Below are 20,062 nucleotides of genomic sequence, written 5' to 3' on the forward strand. Positions count from 1 at the left end.
CACTTCCATGGCTGTATTTCTTCTGTATTTCTGAGAATTCTCTTTCCTACCTTCCACCCTATCCTGCAGCCAAACTATTTACAGTTCCCTGAGCGTGTTGCCTGCAGCCTCCTCTTCGGAGGACACCGTTCAGTTACAATGTATTTTACTACAGTTAACAGAACACCCAACTAAAAATAGCTTAAACAATACAGAATTTAAAACAGTTTGTTCAGTGACTCAACATCCTCAGGCTTGATGCCTCATCCCCCTACACAGGGTAGCAAAATGGCTGCCACAGATCCGGGCACCACAACTCACATAACAGCATCCAAAGGCATTCATTCAAAAGAGAACTTTATCTTCTCAACTCTCTTTTTTTATGACAGAGAAAAATCTTTCCCAGAAGTTCCTGCTGCCAGAAGAATTTCCCTCAGATTTCTCTGGTCAGAAAACTTCTTAAACGTCCCAGGAGTAAAACTGATCAAGCACTTACCCTCTGTTCCCTTCCTAAATGTCACCAGGTCCCCCCTAGCTGTACCTCTGATTTTGTTTTTAATTTTAGCAACATTTACCTAATATTACCAAATGCTAGGCACTCTGCTAAGCACTCTAAAAACATTACCTTATTTAGCTCTTAGAACAACCCGGCGAGGCAGGCACTGTTCTCCCCATTTTAAGGCGAGGCAATGGCCCAGAAAGGTTAAGCAACTTGCCCAAGGATGCACAGCTAGGAAGAGGAAGAGCGGGGATTCAAATCCGAGTACGTCCAGCTCTAAAGCCCAAGCTCTCAGCCACTCTTTGTCCTTCTCATTCCTGTCTCCTCTTGACATTCTTTACCCTTCAATGGCCCCTTCTCTTTTACACAGAAGTCTCTCTGTCTAATGGACCCTTTCCCATTGCTTAGCAACATTTTCAGATCTTCCCTGTAATTAAAGAAAAGTGAGGGCCATTTTCCTTCAGCCTATTCTCTCCTCAATCTATCAAGCTTCTCAAAAGCTCCTCTTCACACTCACTGATTCCACATCCTCAGGACACATTCACTCTCCGCTTAATCTAGCATCCTCCCCCGCCTCCCCACTGCAACTCTGCCCAAGGTTGTCAATGACAGCCAATCGATTGGCTTCTCCCCACGCTCCCTTCTCCTGGACCTGATTAATTGGTACAGCAGCCAGGCAGCTGCCAAGGGCTCCAGTCTATATGGGACTCCAAAACATCACTGGAAATATAACGAAGAAAATTGTGTTTACCAGAACTCCTCTCAGGAGTTAGGACTGTGTGCAGCTGGCAAGCAAACTTTAATCAGTTACTCTGGGAAGGACTGGGAGATCTCCCCAGGAGGCATGCCCGAATAACAACAAAGGCTTCCCAACTGTCTACCTATGAGGGTTGGTCTCTTTAACGGCAGGGCTTATGTTTTGCTGAATACGAAAAGCAAGCCTGGAGCCAGAGCTAATTGCTTGGGTCGCTAGAGGAGAGGCCTCTGCCCCAGGTGATGCTCAAGCTCTCCTCCAAATTAATGCCAAGCAAATACTTAAAGAACATCAGTTTAAAGGGTACAAAATGATTAGCCTACTCTATGGACCTACATTTCCCAGTCCAGGTAAATCTGCTGTATGTCATATGGCAGAGTCACTTGCTCCTCCCCTCAGTGGTCTGGGCTGCTTTCTTCTGGGCCCCAGCGTCCCACCAGTAAGTCTTTTCTCTCTCTCGTTCTCTCCTCTTCATTTCAGTGGTTCCTCTGTCTCCTCCTACACCTATAGTGGGGACAGGCTCTGACTTCAGACTCCTTTCTTCACATCTTCTCCCTCCTGGTCTCAACCATTCCCAGGTGTATTAGCTAGCTACTGCTGCATAACAAAGGACCCCAATAGTTATCTACTGCTGCATAACAAAGGACCCCAAAACGTAGCAGCTGAAAACAACTAACATTTGTTATCTTACAGTTAGGAATCCAGGAGTGGCCTAGCAGGTGTTTCTGGTTCAAGGTCCCTCAGGAGGCTCCAATCAAGGTATCAGCCAGGACTGCAGTCATCTCAAGGCATGACTGGGAGAGAGAATCCACTTCCAGGTTCACTCATGGGCTTCTCTACAGGGCTGCATCACAACATAGCAGTTGGCTTTCCCAAGAGTGAGTGATCCAAGGGAATGTACCCAAGATGGAAGCCACGTCTTTATAATCTAATCTCAGATTGACATCCCATCACTTCTGCTCTATTCTGTGCCCTGGAATCAAGTCAAAGTCCCATCCACACTTAAAAGGAGGGGATTACACAAAGGTACATATACCAGGAGGTGGGGATCATCGGGGCCATTTTAGGGGCTGCATACCATCCAAGGCTCTCCCATCAACTCTAAGGAGAGTCACTACTTTTCTCATGACCCCTTCATCTCGATTCCCATCTGCCTGCTAGATCATTCCCTGTGGACACGGGAGATGGTGGCACCTCATGTTCCACCTACCTCAGACCAACTTTTTTGTGTTCCCTTAAAGCAACCCAATTTCCCTGTCTTTCCCCACTGATGGCTGTTCTCACAGTCCCTGAAAATTTGGGACTCTGAGTCATCCTTTTATTCTTTAATCCAACAAAAATCCTCATGTTGCCATTAACTCAGCCCCTGATATGTGCCAGGCTCTTTCGCAGACATTATCCTATTTAATTGTTGCAGTGATGTAAGGTGAATGAACTCATTTTTCCTTCAAAGGGAAGTCGATTTCCTGGAGTTGGGTTCCATGCTGTGTGCTGAGAAAAAGCAATGAACAAGACAGATACAGTCCCTCGGGCACTTATAACCTAGCAGAGGAGAATTTTCCCATACTAAGTACCCCATGGCTGAGATCATATGTTGTCTATAGTGAAAAACTAGTGCTTGAAATAAAACAAACCTAGGTTCATGTCCCAGTTTATCCATTTACCAGATGGGTAACCTTGGGCAAGTTACTGAATCTTTCTAGGCCTCAATTTCCTTCTGGGACAAAATAATAGTGCCCACCTCATGCAGCTATTTTGAGGATTAAAGGAGATAATTCAAGTATTCCACTTGGCACACAGCCTAGCACACCAGCGTTCATCAAAAGAGAGGTTTGGATGAGGATGTGTGATGATGATCATAGCACTAATTTACCCAACTCACAGCAGCAACAATCACTAACATTTATGGAGAGCCACTGTGCGCCAGACGCTGTTCTGAGCACCATGCATGCAGTAACCCACTTAGTCCTCCCAGCCACTCTATGAATTAGACATATTATTATGTCCATCTTATATATGAGGAAACTGAGGCACAGAGAGGTTAAGTGACTTGACCAAGGATACAAAGCCAGAAAGGGGCAGAAACAGACTTTGAGCCCAGGCAGACTAGCCTCACGGCCAGGAACTTGATAGAATTTTAGAAGCAGAGACGCCTGAAAAACCCAGTGCTCGGGGAATCCTAGTGGTGTGTGTGTCTGTCTGTGTGCATGACTATGTGTGTACATCTGTTTGTGTGTGTGCATGTGTGACTGTGTATGTGGGATTACGTGTGTGGCTATACACATGTGTGGACTGTGTGTGTGTGTGTGTGTGTGTGTGTGTGTGTGTTCATGCTCACTGTATTGGGTAGAAAGAAAGAAATTCACATTCTGGGTCACAGTTTGCCTTCTCTTTGCATTTGGGCATGGAGCTTTGTTTTTTTTAATGAATTTTTCTCTTTTTTAAAAAATTTATTTATTTTTGGCTGTGTTGGGTCTTCGCTGCTGCGCACGGGCTTTCTCTAGTTGTGGTAAGCAGGGGCTACTCTTCGTTGTGGTGCGTGGGCTTCTCATTGCAGTGGCTTATCTTGTTGCAAAGCACGGGCTCTAGGTGCGCGGGCTTCAGTAGTTGTGGCACGTGGGCTCAGTAGTTGTGGTTCGTAGGCTCTAGAGCGCAGGCTCAGCAGTTGTGGCGCACGGGCTTAGTTGCTCCACGGCATGTGGGATCTTCCCAGACCAGGGCTCGAACCTGTGTCCCCTGCATTGGCAGGCAGATTCTTAACCACTGTGCCACCAGGAAAGTCCCGGGCATGGAGCTTTTTGTTGTGAAAAATCTTGCTTGTTTGTTTTTCTTAGAATTCCTCTCCTTTTTCTAAAGCATGCTCCCCACCTGTGGTTCAGGGAATGATGAAAAAGCTCCCAGTGGCAAAGTAGAACCTGCCTCTTAAGGGCACATAAAAAGAACTACAAAACTCACTTAAACCTTTCCTACCGATAAATTATAGGGAGATTCCCTCAGTAAAGAAGACAAATGAATTATACAGTATTTCATTCCAACACACCCTCCTCCTTCACACTATATATTTCTGAGACATAACTGGAAGAAGAACAGCTCTATGGGAGGCAGCGACCCCCGCCCCCCAGGCCCAGACTTGGTGTCTTTGTCATAATGGCTTGACAATTTGTACACCCCTCCTCCACTGAATATGTCTCCATTTGTGGGTTTTTTGGGGTTTTTTTTGCGGTACGTGGGCCCCTCACTGTTGTGGCCTCTCCCGTTGCGGGGCACAGGCTCCGGACGCGCAGGCTCAGCGGCCATGGCTCACGGGCCCAGCCGCTCCGTGGCATGTGGGATCTTCCCGGACCGGGGCACGAACCCGTGTCCCCTGCATCGGCAGGCGGACTCTCAACCACTGCGCCACCAGGGAAGCCCTTGTATATCTTCTTTGGAGAAATGTCTATTCAGGTCCTTGGCCCATTTTTCAATCAGGTGGTTTTTTTGTTTGTTTGTTTGTTTTTGCTATGGATAGAGAAAATGTGCTACATACGTACAATGAAGTATTATTCAGCCTTTTAAAAGAAGGAAATTCTGTCACATGCAAGAACGTAGGGGCACTGAGGGGACAGTATGTTAAGTGAAATAAGCCAGTCACAGCATCACTGCATGATTTCACTTACACGAGGTATTAAAATGGTCAAACTCATAAAACCAGAGAGCTGAATAGTGGCTGCCAGTGGCTGGGGGAGGGGGAAGTAAGGAGCTGCTATTCAATAGGGATAAAGTTTCAGTTACACAAGATGAATAAGCTCTAGAAATCTGCTGTACAAACTATTGTGCCTACAACTAACAGTACTGCAGTGTAGGCTTAAAATTTTTTTTTTTTTTTTTTTTTTTTTTTGCGGTATGCGGGCCTCTCACCGCTGCGGCCTCTCCCGTTGCGGAGCACAGGCTCCGGACGCGCAGGCCCAGCGGCCATGGCTCACGGGCCCAGCCGCTCCGCGGCATATGGGATCCTCCCAGACCGGGGCACGAACCCGCATCCCCTGCATCGGCAGGCGGACTCTTAACCACTGCGCCACCAGGGAGGCCCTAGGCTTAAAATTTAAGAGAGCAGTTCTCATGTTGAGTTCCTACCACAAATTTTTTTTTTAATTTTACACTAGCCTATGTTCTTTGCCAGTTACTTCACTGCCTTAGCTCACTAAAATGTAGAGAGTATTCACCCATTTCATAGATAAGGAAACTGAGACTCAGAGAGATTAACCAATTTACCCAAGATAGCACAGCCATTGAGTGACAGAGTGGAGCCTAAGCCCTTTCTTCCACATCTTTTTGGAAGGTCATTCCTCTCTGACCTGTCCCTCTAATTAATACTACCCCCTCCAGAGACTTGTTCCTTGGAGGCTGCTATGAAGATATATTAGCAATAACCCTGTCCTTGAAAGATGACTTTGCCTTAGGATTCCACCTCTTCCTCAAGCTGAGTTAATTGCCAAGACTGTAGGGAAATCTCACCACCGCCTTAGGTCACGCAGCAGGACCCCCATCCTTAACAAGGCAACTTTCTGACAAAGTACGTTAGATGGCCTCAGACAAAACTTTCCTAGCAGGGGATTGGAGAGGAAAGAAAAAATTAAAAGCAGAATAGAGCAGAGGGGGAAAGGGGAGATTTCTTTGCATTGATTTCTTTGCCAATGAGAAGTCTTTAAAAATCATTCTTTAGCTGCAGCCCTCAGATGCATGAGCTCTTATGCTGAAGGAGGGAGAAAAATCAAATCTGAATCAGATCAAACTGTGGTCTTTCATTAGTCTGAACAGGCAGCCCTCTTGGTAAACAGAAAATTAGAAATTCCCACAAAAGGAAGAGGGAGTGTCTGGGACAGCGTTGGCCTCGGGCAGAATTCTGAGGTTGGCAAAGTCTGACTTCAGAACCCTCTGGTGCCCCATCCCCGGCCCAGGAAGAATCTTCCTTGAGCTAGGTGAGGAAAAGAGGAACTGGGCTTTGCCTCGCCCTCAGCTTCTCCTTCTGCTTCGTGGCAGACCTCCTGTCCCTTGTCCCATCCAGTTTCGGGAGTCATCTATCCCATTAGTGTTCTCTGATGCTAGCAACAGACCCCCGGGAAGGACGAACTGATAGTTCAACCAACTGTGAATTAACCGATAATGAAATCTACGCTCAAGATACCCCTACCCCACCCAACCAAGGATGTTTGAGATTTGAAAAAGGGAACTCTTGGAGAGCCCGAAGTCTTCAAGACACAGACTCTATGATGGAGGGATGGCAGGCAGTGTGCTGACGGAGGGGTGCGGTGGATGCCGTGAGTTGGTGCCAAGATTCCCCTTCGGAAACGAAGGGTGTGTTATCCCACCTGCTGAGGTACTTTTTAGAAGAGCCCTTTGCAGTTCGCCCTTTCAGGGATTGCCTCAGCTGAAGAGTAATACCTCATTTAGGTCACGCCCCCTTCCCTGGGCAGCCTGCCCCCTATGACTGATGAACAGAGGGTATGCAGGCCCAGCCTTCTTGTTGAGACAACTTCAGACACAAGTTGGGAAGATCATCCCGTCTTCAGAACTCCCCCCGACTAAGGCTGGCTGAGGTTTCTGCTGAGACTACATTACAGCTCAATTTCCTCCTCTTTTCAATCCTGCATCCTTCCCTTCCCCCATAAGTACTGATCCCAAGGGCTCTCCCTAATAAACGTCCTGCATGCCAACCCCCATCTCAAAGTCTGCTTCCCCAAGGAGTCCACGCTATGACAGGACAGTGAGAGAAGAGCCTTCGTGGCAGAGGCAACCATGTCACATCACCCCAGGGGCACCACTTCCGCCGTTCTGTTCGGAAACGGTATGCCCTAGTGTTATGCAATCCTAAAGCCCTGCATTCTGTCATTGCTTCCAATTACACCATCTGCTCTTAAGCACGCATTCATGAGCACCCAGCTATCCACTCTATTGACCTCTAAGATGGTCTCTTCGGGTACCTGACTCTCTCACTGTGGCCTGTTTTTTGTCACTCAGGGCTTTGCAGTGTGTTTTCTCTGTACGACTATCCGGCCTGCCAAGCTATTTCCCCACATCCTGACAATTCTCCCACATCTAGTCCTCCTCAAAATGTGCATGTTCCATCTGTTCCACTAAATATGTGGTACTGGACAAATATTTACCCTTCCGAGCCTCCATTTCCTCATCTGTGATTATGGCACAGACTGCTGATTAGGTCCCAAATATCCATTATTCCCTCCTTCCTTTCCCAGAGCATGTGGCCACCCATGTAGACATTTCCCAGTCTGCCTGGCAGCTGGGTGCCATGGGACTACATTCTGATCAATGAAATGTAAGTAAGAGAAACTGCATAGTATATTTAACTACTATTGATATATTGTTCCCCTAAAGGCAAGCTGTTTTCCCTCCACATTCCTTTTCTCCTTTCTGCTGGCTAAGAAATTCCAAGAAGTAGAACAGCTGCCTTGAATTCATAAATGCAAGCCAATTTCAAATCAACAAACTCTGCCAGTTACATGGGAGAAATAAGTTTCTATCTTAAGTTCCGGTAGTTGGGGGTTATAGCATTTTTTTTGTAGGTATCATAACCAATATACATAAAAAGGAGATAATAACTCCTACCTCACAGATCTCCTAACACCTAATCATCCTCAGTGAGCATTTCTTCATCCTATTTCTGTTTAATCTCATCTCTAAATGAGGGGTTTAAAGAGAACAGATCTCACAGGATGTAAAATAACACAAGGAAAGATGCTGAGCTTGGAGCCTAGATAAGCCTGAATTCACCCTACATAAGCTCTGTAATCCAGGGCCAAGTCACTGAACCTCTCTGTGTCTTTGCTTCTTTGCTCTTTGTAGTTATCTCATAGGGTTGTTGTGAAAATCAAATGAGAAAATGTAGGTAACATGCTTGGGTAAACCCATGTTACATGATGGGTGCCAGTTTTGCAGAAACAGACTCTCAATCAAGGATAGCTATTATTATTAGAGAGGCCACAGGCCAGTATTATTATCACTAGACGTGGGAGAAGTGTCAGGATGTGGGGAAATAGCCTGGCAGGCCACACAGTGGTACAGAGAAAACACACTGCAAAGAGGCCTCAGGCCAGTGTTATTATTGCCTGAGGGATATGAGCATGGGCACTGGAACCAGGCTGTCTAGGGTTGAATCCAAGCTCCCCCACTTACCATATGTGTGAACTAAGGTGGACTATTAAATCCCTCTGGATCTTAATTTCCACCTCTATAAAATAGGGATTGTAATAGCATCTACCTCATAGGTTCATCGTAAGGATCAAGTGAATTGATAATTTTAAAGCCCTAGTAGAGCACCTAGCAGATGGCAAGTGTTCAAAATTCTACCTGTTCACAGGGAGATCAGCTCGGTGCTTTGTGACCGCCTTGAGGGGTGGGATAGGGAGGGTGGGAGGGAGACGCAAAAGGGAGGGGATATGGGAACATATGTATATGTATAACTGATTAAATTTGTTATAAAGCAAAAAAAAACCAAAAAAACAAAAAAAACCAAAATTCTACCTGTTGATTATTGTCATCAAAGACTCATTCCAGGGCTGATAGGTTAGGACTCTCCTCATAAGACGGAAAAGTAACCAAAGCCTCAGCCGAGGGGTAATACATACTCCAATGCTTTATGAAAATGAGATCTGCCCTTGCTGACCTGCTGTTAGCTGGAATCCACATTGTTAGAACCTCACTTTCAAATTAAGATGTGTTTTTATAAAAACCCTAGCCCTGAGCCAAAATATCAATATATTAACAGAAAATGAGACTGCTTGGGCCTATTTTATAATTCAGCAGAAATACACTCAGTCATTTATTCATTTAAACATTTTCTGAACAGCTACAAACATAGTTCAAGGCTCTAAAGGTATTTAAAAAGTAATAGAAATCAGTTTCCCCAGACTACTACCTCAGATTAAAAAGAAAAAGGATCGGGGCTTCCCTGGTGGCACAGTGGTTGAGAGTCTGCCTGCTGATGCAGGGGACACGGGTTCATGCCCTGGTCCGGGAGGATCCCACATGCCGCGGAGCGGCTGGGCCCGTGAGCCATGGCCGCTGAGCCTGCGCGTCCAGAGCCTGTGCTCCGCAACGGGAGAGGCCACAACAGTGAGAGACCCACATACCGCAAAAAAAAAAAAAGAAAAAGGATCATGGAAGACACTGTTAATTGCCTCAACAATATCTATTCCCCTTCTTTCTTGATAACAGAACCAAATCTTACTTGGAAAAGTAAAGTGTCAATTCCAGGCAATGGATCATGATTGCTCTAAATTGATCATGACAATCTTGTCGCTCTTCCCAGCCTCTCTTGTAGCTAAGGTGGTCATGTGGCCCAGGTACAGCCAATAAATGTAAGCAAAATCTACTGAGCGGGCAGCCCTGAAAAAGCATTTGCTTTTCTGGTAAGAGGAGACAAAGCAGCTGGTTTGGTGCCTTTGCCTTTTTCCCTGCCTGCCTTCTTTCTGTCTTGAACATATATGAGATGTCTGAAACTGAAGCAGCTATCACATGATCTTAAGATAACAAGCATAAAGGAAAGGCTGAGGAAAGAACAGATACACTGGCCCTGACATTCCCAAGCCACTCAATGAACCAACACCAGTAACCATTTACCTCCTGACCTCTTGTTATAAGCTATTACAGATGAGTTTTACTCGCAGCTAAATGTATTCCTAAATATACAGGTTCTCCCACAGGATATGGAGCTGTAGCAGGCAGGTCCAGACAGTAGGTTCTAAGACATGGGGATATGTTCTTAAATCCAAGTTGTGGGATGATATGAAGGCTGTGAAGAGGGTGCTTAATACTAAACCTTTCCTATTTCATCATTTTACCTGTGACCATCATCTAATTCAACCCAGTCTTTTGTGTATTCCTCTATCGTGGATCCAAGTGGCTTATTGATAATCCTAAGGGGCACGATCCACCTATAAGTATAACAATATGTACTCCCTGTGCCCGTATAAAACCCTGCTCTATTTGGACAGACACTCTCCCCAACCCACAGCTTTTTTCCTTTTCTATCATTTCTGTTCTAGCACATAGCAATTGTCCCAAAGGCTTCCTGTGCCTTTTCAACTGTGCAATCACACAGCAGTTGATAAGACCTATTAATATTTCAGCTCATTTTTCAGTTGCAGGGCCACGATACTCACTGAACACAAACCATTTATTTGTCTACCACCAAATGCACCCAAGTGTCTCAAAATGCAACCTTCTGGTTACAAATTGAGACAGTGCTCAGACCTCGGAGAGAACCCTTCTAGCACCCTTCCATGTCAATGCAAGGGCAGTATCTCCAGGACCTCTTCCACAATCCAGGGCATGGCATTGCCTCTTCTTCATATTATTAACCAGAAAAAAATTTTTTAACCACCGGGTGGAGGGATATAGCCATTTTCTTAGCCTGAAATATGGCAATCCACCTCAGAGGGAGCTTGGGGGAAAAAATGCTTCCATTTAGCAAGATTAAGACAATAAGCAGAACCATTCACTGAGCACCTGACAAATCAGGTGCCACAAACATAAGATATTGTTGCCATTTTACAGGCAGAAAAACAGAGGAGTAAAAAGCTACCACATTATAAACACTTGCTAAATGCCAGGCAGTCTGTTAAGCCATATATGCACACACACACATATATATGTCTTATATATAAATTAATATATATATTTACACACACAATCCTATCAAGTTATACTTATATATATTTTGCTATATTGATCTATTCAGTTCTTGAATTTGAATAAAAATAATTTAGATAGTAGTGAGAGATACTTCTATTATTAGCCTCATTTTATGCGAAGAAATTGAGACAGGTAGTACATAGCTCTTAATAGCAGTATTAGAGTTTAACCCAGGCAGTCTGACCACACCTAAGGTGACTATACAATTTACTGTGCAAAATAGCATTCTTTTGAGGGTGAAATGAGTGCTAGTAATGATAAGGCCAGAATAGCAGGTGTGAATCAGGACTGTCCCACATAAACTAGAATATATGGTCACTCTAGTTGTATTGACCTCAGTGAAATAATGACATGAAATAATATACTTAAAGCATTCATCTCTATGCCTGAAATATAATATGTGCTCAATAAATTTTAGCTATTTTTATTATTACCCATCTCTCAGGGTCAATTTCAGACCTTCATGAGATGGAAGGTGTAAAGTGGTCCAGGGATACATAGTAAATATCATCAAGTGTCTCCTTAACATGCCTCCTCCATCCTGTCCTCTTGCTTTCCAAGGAAGCATCAATTCTGGCACTTGACACTTGTCACATGTGAGCAATGCAGAGCCAGAAGGATGTGAGATGACTCAGGGCCTGCCTGCCTCGGGTTGATGGATGGGAAACCAGTGAACTTCTGAGACTGGTCCAAACACCCACCTGACACATGCCAGGAAAGAAGCCGGTGTTTCTGGAGCAGCCACTGATGTCTGTCTGGGCATCTGACATCTCAGCTAAATTCAGATTGACAATCAATAGAGACTCCTCTGGAGACCTGATTTGCAAAGGTTCCCTTAGTTCACCAGCATGTCATTTTGCATAGGTGAGACCTTCATTCAGGGTGGCTGCTCCTGTTTCTAAGCAGTTGTCTGAAGTTTCCCAGTTCTACCTCCACTCTCCTCCACGTCTTCAATTGCTTCATTTTACAGCAAGGAAAACATTTTATCAATGGCTGCTCTCCTTAAGGTGGGATTACAGATATCAAATCACAAAATCATGGAAATTCTAGATACAGCTGGATTGCTTTAAGAGTTTCTAGTCTAGAACAAAAAATCTTAAAATTTGTATGGAGATACAAAAGACCCTGAATAGCCAAAGCAGTCTTGAGGGAAAAAAACGGAGCTGGAGGAATCAGACTCCCTGGCTTCAGACTATACTGCAAAGCTACAGTAATCAAGACAATATGGTACTGGCACAAACACAGAAACATAGATCAATGGAACAAGATAGAAAGCCCAGAAATAAACCCACACACCGATGGTCAACTAATCTATGACAAAGGAGGCAAGGATATACAATGGAGAAAAGACAGTCTCTTCAATAAGTGGTGCTGGGAAAACTGGACAGCTACATGTAAAAGAATGAAATTAGAACACTCCCTAACACCATACACAAAAATAAACTCAAAATGGATTAGAGACCTAAATGTAAGACCGGACACTATAAAACTCTTAGAGGAAAACATACGAAGAACACTCTTTGACATAAATCACAGCAAGATCATTTTTGATCCACCTCCTAGAGTAATGGAAATAAAAACAAAAACAAACAAATGGGACCTAATGAAACTTAAAAGCTTTTGCACAGCAAAGGAAACCATAAACAAGACGAAAAGACAACCCTCAGAATGGGAGAAAATATTTTCAAACGAATCAACAGACAAAGGATTAATCTGCAAAATATATAAACAGCTCATGCAGCTCAGTATCAAAAAAACAAACAACCCAATCCAAAAATGGGCAGAAGACCTAAATAGACATTTCTTCAAAGAAGACATACAGATGGCCAAGAGGCACATGAAAAGCTGCTCAACATCACTAATTATTAGAGAAATGCAAATCAAAACTACAATGAGGTATCACCTCACACCAGTTAGAATGGGCATCATCAGAAAATCTACAAACAATAAATGCTGGAGAGGGTGTGGAGAAAAGGGAACCCTCTTGCACTGTTGGTGGGAATGTAAATTGATACAGCCACTATGGAGAACAGTATGGAGATTCCTTAAAAAACTAAAAATAGAAATACCATATGACCCAGCAATCCCACTACTGGGCATATACCCAGAGAAAACCATAATTCAAAAAGACACATGCACCCCAATGTTCATTGCAGCACTGTTTACAATAGTCAGGTCATGCAAGCAACCTAAACGTCCATCGCCAGACGAATGGATAAAGAAGATGTGGTACATATATACAATGGAATATTACTCAGCCATATAAAGGAACGAAATTGGGTCATTTGTAGAGACATGGATGAATTTAGAGACTGTCATACCGAATGAAGTGAGTCAGAAAGAGAAAAACAAATACTGTATATTAACGCATATATGTGGAACCTAGAAAAATGTTACAGATGAACTGGTTTGCAGGGTAGAAATTGAGACACAGATGTAGAGAACAAACGTATGGACACCAAGTGGGGGAAGCAGCAGGGGGTGGTGGTGGGATGAATTGGGAGATGGGATTGACATGTATACACTGATGTGTATAAAATTGATGCCTAATAAGAATCTGCTGTATAAAAAAATAAATAAAATAAAATCCAAAAATTAAAAAAAAAAGATTTTCTAGTCTGATGCACTCAATTTACAGATCAAGGAACTGAGATACAATAAGAGACTTGCCTAATGTAACAGGCAAGTTATTTTAGCATCAGAATGGGTTTGGGGGCAGGACTCTGAAGTTGGACAACCTAGATTCAGATTTTACCTCCATCATATTCAATTTACTTTCTCTCTCTGTGCCTCACTTTTCTCAGCTATAAACTGGGACTAATCATAGCACCTACTTCCTTATATTCTGATAAGGATTAAAAGAGATAAAACCCCCCTAGCACAGTTTCCTAGGACTTACAATAAACATTAGATAAGGCTAGTACTTTATTATTAATATTGATGGAGCTGGTACAAGATTCCACATCTCTTAGTAGGAAAAACCATGAATTTGTCAAATTCTGGGTGCATCCTTAAGAAAAGGGGCATTTTTTTAAGGTTTTGGATTTTTAAATGTTTTTCCTTTGTGGCATTTAATACTCTCAAGGTTAATGAGCTTGACCATCATTTCTTAAACTGTATTCCTCAAAGTAGCAGTTTCTTACAAAGCTAGAAATTCTTTGAAATCCCTAGTTTGGTGGTCATACAAGTCTGAGAAATATTGGACCTTCTATTTCTTCCTCCCCTGAAGATTCATAATGCATATGAACATATTATCCAAGAAGTCCTGCAGGAAAGAAGTCTGCATGACATTATTTAAGCTGCCATTTCCCAAACATACTTGACCACAAAATCCTTTCAAATATCCCCACTGACACTAGTGTCCCAGAACACGGTTTGAGAAATTCTGAATTAGATCAAAGCTTCTTGAAGTCTCCCTCTCAAAATCAGAAGCCAAGCCATGTCACCTGACATTCCACAGCTTCCCAACCTGAAAAAAATAATCTAGTAACTAACCGAGATTTGACATCTGCCCAACCCAAGATTCCCACAGCACTGAGTCTTGACAACCATGTCTGTATAACTCTACTCTGCCACCCTACCCCTTAGCTACAGCTAACTGGACAAGAAGTGGACACTTGACTGAGGATGAACCAATCAGATTCTCTCCAGAGACAGCCAGGTGTAGGGAGGTGTCCCAGCTCTGAAGTTGAAGTCTCCAAACTCATACTGCTAGAAACTCAGAAACTTTTCTGCTTAGAGCTTCTTTCTCAAACGTTCCCCATCTAGTGGTAAAGACGGTGGCTAGCATCTCCTGCCTACTATTCTATTTCTCACTTCCCACAATTCCATGAAAAGTCCCAGAATTGAGTCTTGTTGGCCCTGATTGGCCCCACTCAGGTCACTGACTCATCCTAAACCAATCGCAGAGGACAAGGGATATGGGCTTCTGATTGTCTGGGCCTGAGTCACATGGCCATTTCTGGAGCCAGGATTGACAAGAAACCCATCTGAATCTCACAGGACTGAAGATATAGGAAGAGTGGTTCCCCAAAGTAAAACTGAGGTTTTGTAACCAGAAGAGGGTCTAGAGGGTGGACAGATAAAAATAAAGATGTCCACCATACCTAGGGCCACATTATGACTTTTATGGGTCTTAGGCACTTCTGTCTTCATGAGTCCCTTCCTCCATAAAAACATATATATTTAAAATTGTATTTTACGAATGTGTTGGCATAAAGACAAATATAACCCAGGCTGGGTTATATTCCTGTTTGTCTTCTGATTTTAGAGGAAATTAAACCATTTCTGTGGACTCTAGGCACTGCACCTACTGTGCCAATGGATAAATCAGCCCTGACCACACCAGCTCTCAGAAGGAGACTTTTCCAGCAGAAACTCGTGCCCACTGATCAGCAAGTATTCTTCCTGTGCCTGCCTTCCACACCACCCTTGAGCTTGGCCCAAGACCTCATGAGGAGGGGCAGCCAGTTTTCCTAAAGAACCAACCTGGAAAAAAGGGAACCAAGTAAATTATGGGTTTCTTAGTAAGCATAACCTTCCTGCTAAGGGGTTTATCTGCCAGACTGCCTTAATCTGCTTCCAAAGTTCACATTCATTAACTGCCCAATCTCTGAAGGGTGTTCACAGCCCCCTTCACAAATCTCTCATCTGCCTTAACCCAAGTTATATTCATGGTTGTTATTTTTAGGGTTACATGAAGTCAGTAACCTTTTACTTTCTCCCTACCCCACCCGCCCCCATAGTTTAAAGAGAGATGAACCAAGGGGATGTTTTCATGGAGAGGAAAACCAGAGAAAGAAACAAGCTGATAGGGAGGGTGGGAGGGAGGCTCAAGAGGGAGGGGATATGGGGATTAAAAAAAAAAAAAAAAGGAAAGAAAGAAACTAGCTGAAAAGGGCCCTGACTGCTTTGAAAGCAAAGTCCAAAAGGGACTTTCTGAGGTTAGCTAGAAAATCTCTTGTCCCTAGTAATTTACCTAAACTACTATGGGCAGAGGGTTGCCAGTCAGCATGGTGTGGTTCACACATTCCTATGTGTCAGCCATTTGCTTAACACATTGGTGGGTTCTGCCACATTCATATATCGACTGTAGAATTATTTATTAAGCTTTTGTTTACTTTAAACCACCTCACTTGCCCACATAACCTCATCTAAGCATTACCATCCATGAGATCAAAAGTTTGATAAACAATTAATATTTTTCCTGATACATTTAATTAAATATTAACTATTCAAACAGAAAATACTCCTGGTAGGATACCTACCACTCATTAGCTGTGTGACTTTAGCAAGTCACTCACCCTCTCTGAGCTTCAGTTTCCTGGCCCTGTTGACCTCTCAAGCTCTATAATTCCGAAATTCCAGAGATATGTTTAGGCAGCTGTATTTTGTGAGATTATGTTTCACTTTATCTCCCACTTTTCTAGCTTTTATTTTCCTGAGTATTAATTTTTTAATGGGGGGGAACTATATAAAATTTGAAAATAAAATATATCTTAAACTACTCTTTTCCCTTTATTCTCTGTATTCCAAATCTATTGGTTTTTTTTTTTTCAGATTTCTGTCACCCAAGCTCCTTCAAAACTTCAGAGGTTTTGTACATGCTGTTCCCTCTGAAAGCAATGCTCTTCCCACAAGTTAACACCTATTCACCCTTCATACCTCAGCTCAGTGTTCCTTGCTCAGGGAAGCCTTCTCAACCTCTTACTGCCACTTCCACTATGAGTCAGGTCTTCCTTCTAAATGTTTCCATATCATTCTGTTTCTCCGGATGTAATTTTTTTTAATTTGGAGGATCATTTTAGTGTCTGACCTCCTCACTAGACTATGTTTCATGAGGACGGGAATAGCATTTGATTTTCGTGACACTGTGTTTCCAGAAATTTCTGTAGTGCCTAGCACACAGTAGACACCCAATTTGTTGAATGAATAAGATCTCCAGGAGAGGGTGGTTTTGGAATTTCACAGAAACTCACATTTCTTTTCGTAAACTATTCTAGGGACTCTCAACCTTTTCAGTCACAAAATCATCCTTCATGTCTAGCCTAAGTTCTTCCTTACTCTTGGCAGAGAAAACATTTTAGAAATAGAGTTATACCTGAATGCTGTAGTCTTGGAGAGCCAAAGAGAAATTATAAGTTGCTTCTCTGATGAAGCCCTGGGAATTTCTTCCTACTCCCCACGCAAGGCAAAATCCAAATGTTCTTTTTTTTTTTAATTGGGTTATAGAAATCCAAATGTTCTTGATGCATGTTAATTGCAAATGGAGACTACTGTTACCTGTTTCCACGCAATTATCTACAAAGTTCAGCCCAAGGCTGTGACTGCCTGATGGCTTTCTCTGGTAACCGGAGCCCAGTGAGCCTGTGCCCAGGAAATGCTGGAGAGTTAGTGCTCCTGGGGATTAGCACTCGACCAATGACTGATGCTAGCTGATGGATAAATATACCAGCTCCCTTGCCATCCCAGGCAGGATAATCTGATTGCCCACAGTGGTAACCTGATGAATAAGACATCCTTATTGGCGTCTTTCCTTTCATTGTCTCATCTACCCCACCCCCTACTGCGTTGGACACTGTGAAGTGCCATCCATACCTCCCTTCACTGAAGGACTCCTTGCCCTAGCTGCTGGGAGTGCTGCTGGCAGACGACCTTCAGTTGTCAGTCCCTTTAGAAATTGTCTCAGCTGCAGAGAGCTGTCTTGCCAAGGATGCACCTTGTTCTGGGAAGCCCACGTCCAGTGACTGATTGATGCGGGTTTATGAAGGCTTAGCCACCCTAGCCAAGTTTAGGACAACGTCGTCCTAGCTTCAGAGCTCCCTGTAGGGTTGGCTCGGGCTGTTGCTGAGCCTGCACTGTGGCTCGCCTTCCCCCCTGCCCATCCCTGCTTCCTTCTCCTTCCTTTTATAGGTGTTGATTTCAAGGGCATTCTTTAATAAACATCCTGGCGCTAACTCCGTCTCAGAGTCTGCTTTCTGGGGCTTCGCCTCTCTACAAGGGGGAGAGCTAGTGAGCCAGCCAGCTATCCAGCTGTCCCCCTCATCGGGAGGGAAGGCTCTACAGGGAGGAAAGCAAGCTTAATAGTAGGCTCATCTTACTAGTATTTGTAGCCTGTGAAGCTGCACTAGGATTTTCCCTATTAATAATTGTATCAAATACCTACAGCGTTGATTACCTACAAAATCTTAACCTTCTCCAATGTTAAAAATTATTGCCCCAACTATTATATTAATGCCATTAATATAATTATCAAAAAATAATATAACTTGAATCACAACCTACAGCTTACTAATTAGTTTTATCAGTCTATTTCTTCTTAAAGAGTTTAACCACAACAGCCTTTACTTTTCATTAATCTTCTTCTACTCCCTATCAGCACCTTTACGAATTCTAGAAACATGACTCCTACCACGAATACTCATAGCCAGCCAGTGCCACCTGTCTAAAGAATCACCAGCTTGGAAAAGGTTATACTAATCGTGCTACAGATGTTCCTAATTATAATATTAACAGCCACAGAATTGATTCTATTCTACATGTTATTAGAAGCAACACTAGTCCCAACATTATTATTATCTCCTGAGGAAACCAAACAGAATGACTTAATCAGGGACTTTGCTTTTTATTTTACACACTAGTATCAATAGCGCCTCTTCCACTTCTAGTTGCTCTCGTACATATCCAAAATACTATAGGTTCACTAAACTTTTTAATAATCCAACACTGAACCCAAGCAATATCTAACTCTTTATCCAGTATTTTCATATGACTAGCATGCATAATAACTTTTATAGCAAAAGCACCCCTCTGACTGCCAAGAGCACATGTCAAAGCCCCCATTCTATAGTTCTTGCAGCCATACTACTCAAACTTGGGGGCCACGGTATGCTACGAATCACAATGACCCTACACCCCTTAACAAACCACACAGCATATCCACCCGTCACATTAGGAATAATCATAACCAGCTCAATTTGTTTGTGCCAAACAGACTTAAAATCACTCATCGTCTACTCATCCATTCGACACATAGCACTTGTCACTGTAGCTAACCTCACCCAAACATGTTGAAGTTATACAGGGGCTACCACCCTAATAACTGCCCATGGCCTCACGTCATCTATATATCATTCTGCCTGGCAAATTCAAATTACAGACATATTCAGAGCCAAACCATAATTTTAGCCTGTGGCCTACAGACGTCTCTTCCACTAGTGGCAACACGATGACTACTAGCAAGTCTTAGGAACCTAGCATTACCCCCCAACAACTGACTTAATCAGAGAACTACTGGTAGTAATAACATCTTTTTCATGTTCCAACATCACCATCGTCCTAATAGGAATTAAGGCAGGCATTACTGCCTTAGACTCTCTAGGTATTCTAATCATAACACAACATTTACATGAGAAAACACCTTCCTAACTCTGCACCTATTACCCCTTCTAGTATCACTCAACCCCCAAATTATTTTGAGACCCATGTACTGTAAATATAGTTTGACAAAAACATTAAATTGTGCATCTAATAACAAAAGCTCAAAGCTTCTTATTTACCGAAAAAGTATACAAGAACTGCTAATTTATGTCTCCACATTTTTTTTTTTTTTTTTTTTTTTTTTTTTTGCAGCACGCGGGCCTCTCACTGTTGTGGCCTCTCCCGTTGCGGAGCACAGGCTCCGGACGCGCAGGCTCAGCGGCCACGGCTCACGGGCCCAGCCGCTCCGCGGCATGTGGGATCTTTCCGGACTGGGGCACGAACCTGCATCCCCTACATCGGCAGGCAGACTCTCAACCACTGCGCCACCAGGGAAGCCCTATGTCTCCACATTTAACCAAACTCTTAAAGAACAGGAGTGATCCATTAGTCTTAGGAACCAAAACACTGGTACAATTCCAAACAAAAGAAACAAATTTATTCCCCTCTTCCACACCAGTCGCACTGACTATATTAACTCTACCAATTAAAATCACAGCCTCCGGGCCTCCCTGGTGGCGCAGTGGTTTGAGAGTTCGCCTGCCGATGCAGGGGATACGGGTTCGTGCCCCGGTCTGGGAGGATCCCATATGCCGCGGAGCGGCTGGGCCCGTGAGCCATGGCCGCTGGGCCTGCGCGTCCGGAGCCTGTGCTCCGCAACG

General features: G+C 43.5%; 1 pseudogene; it reads left to right on the forward strand.

Moving 5' to 3' along the window:
- LOC132503233 (NADH-ubiquinone oxidoreductase chain 5-like) overlaps positions 1–20,062 on the forward strand; it is a 35,494-nt pseudogene that overhangs the window by 3,477 nt on the left and 11,955 nt on the right.

Source organism: Mesoplodon densirostris, chromosome 15, assembly GCF_025265405.1.
Source record: "Mesoplodon densirostris isolate mMesDen1 chromosome 15, mMesDen1 primary haplotype, whole genome shotgun sequence".
Taxonomy (NCBI): Eukaryota; Metazoa; Chordata; class Mammalia; order Artiodactyla; family Ziphiidae; genus Mesoplodon; species Mesoplodon densirostris.